Source organism: Chenopodium quinoa, unplaced genomic scaffold (genome assembly GCF_001683475.1).
Source record: "Chenopodium quinoa cultivar QQ74 unplaced genomic scaffold, ASM168347v1, whole genome shotgun sequence".
Lineage (NCBI taxonomy): Eukaryota > Viridiplantae > Streptophyta > Magnoliopsida > Caryophyllales > Amaranthaceae > Chenopodium > Chenopodium quinoa.
Window position 1 is genome coordinate 4,959,295 of NW_018742345.1, and position 2,504 is coordinate 4,961,798.

Here is a 2,504-nt window from a genome sequence, read left to right on the forward strand (position 1 = left end):
TTGTTTAGGGTTAATTTGATTATAATTCAAGTGATCGCCAATAATAGTTTTATTTGTGCATTGATATTCAACCAACATATATAAACAGGTTTAGGGTTAATCTATTGATTGCATGTTAGACAGAAAACGCACATGAATACGATCAGAATAAAGTAGAGGCCTATTATTAGGGCAGATTCAATCTCTTTTAGGTTGGATTTGTACCTGGCCTTCATCCCCGAACTACCAGTCATGGTTCCAAACCTATTGGAGTTGACGATCTCCTGGATTGTTAAGGGGTGTAACCTTCACCCTGTGAACGGTTTACAAGTTCCTAAAACTTGTTGGCGACTCTTTTGCTCTATCTTCTTTCCCTCTGGACGCCATCGCACTTTAGTGTATGATCACAGTGGGGTTCAAGTTTGGGGTAATGCTTGAAATATTCCCTACAGCGGTGGTTTTTGTTTTCGTTTAAATTGATTTTCCGGCGAAAGGGTTGGAAGGGAGGAGAGTGGTTTAGGGGGTTGGGGTCGATCGGGGGTGTGTGTTTCGAGGGTAGGGAGGGTCGGCTGGCCATTTTTGGGTGGTTAGGGAGGTTGTCAGCCGGTTCTGATTTGTTGTGGGTGGTTGGGAACGGGGCGGTTGGCTGATTTCGATTTTTTTTTTCTTTTTGCTTTAGGTTTTTTTTTATTTTTTTTTAAAAAAAGCCAATCATGTGCTGACATGTGGCATTTTAAAAAAAAAGAAAAGGTTTACCCTTTCAGCAGGTAACTAATTTTTGGGACTATTGGAGGAAAACTAACCTAATAGTTAGGATTATTAAAAAATAAACCTTAAGTGGGATTATTGTAGGTATATCGCCCATTGGTGGGATTATTAAAGTGTATTTTTCCTATATACTAAAATAACAAGCGCTAATGTCATCATTGCCTACATGTCACTTTTTTATTTAATTTTTTTCCTCCAAAATATAAGGATGATGCCATTTTTTTTCCTTTTTAAGCTACCCTATTTAACATAGCTTTAAAAATATATTCCACTTGAATTTTAAATTATAAATTTCAAATTTTTGGTTTTTTTACACATATTATGCTATTTAGTTATTTACGAGTTGTTAACAATAGTTAATTATATAATTTAATTGAAACTTCTTAATTAAAAATGAAAATTATGCACTTTCGGGAACTGTATATTCATATTTAATTAGAAACTAGATATGAAAAATGAGGAATTTTTTTTTCAGGACATGTTAAAAGTCTATGATTCAATTCTTAATTTAAAACTGTGCATCACACGGGGTTAATCTAGTTAATTTATTATAGAAAACTAGATGAAGCCCGTGCGATGCACGGTTTGTTTGAATTTTTAAAAAAATATTTTTTTTATGTATGTGCTAAAATTTGTTATATATTTAGATAAAATTCATAATATCAACAGATAATATTTTATATTTAATTAATTTAAACTTAAAAATCTCATTTGACAATTTTGCTTACATGGCATTTGAATTATTTTATTTAAAAAGAAATTAATAATCTTTTATTTTATAGGCTACAATTTAAATTTTATAATCCTACGTGGCACGTTAAGAAAATTAAATCTTTTATGGCTCTCTAAAAACTCGGAAAAAAACTCCCCTTTGTATATATATACTAGTTTTGTGCCTCGTGCGATGCACGAATTGTTTATTGATTTTTAAGATTAATTTTTTAATCTATATGTCAAATTTTAAAATATATCTTTATTGATTCAAAATTAGTTAGGAATAGATGTACTTTTGTGATGATTTAAACTATGTAGTAAATACGTAATAACTAATAATAATATTGGTGAAAATGTTCAATTAAATACATAAAAAAATATTTTTCTAAGCACATTAGGTTGACCCGATCTGTAATGACTTATGATCTGACCCGATTGACAAGTCTACATGCAGTGATAAAAATATAGAAGTATATTATTTAAGTCTATAAGATAATATTATATATAAATGTGTGTTGTACGTTTTGAACTACTTCCTTCACTCCAAAACATATTATGATATAAATAATAAATTTAGATGATAATTATTGAGAGTTATAATCTAAAATTTTGTTGAATAAAATTACAATTCAATTTGTACAAATGTTGGTATTTTATCAAAAATAACAATTTAAACTAACAATTTTATCTTAAGATTATATCCAAAATTGATTGAAAATAAAATTTAAATTAACTTTTCTATTCTACAAGATCTATCTAAATCTATCCAAGGTGGCGCAACACTTGGCAAAAAGTTGGAATGCCAAGTGTCGTTGTCTTGTGGCGGGCTAAAAGTTTAGTTTTATATATTAGTTATATATATGATTAGATTATATATTATAAAGGAAAAATTAGATATAATAATCCCAATACCTTTGTCTAATTTATGTAGAATAATCCAAACTTTAGATTATTCTAGAATAATCCGAACTTTGGAGGATCTTCTTTTTCTTTAATCCCAAATACTGGTTACCCGTTGAATGTTTTTTTTTTTTTTTTTTGTT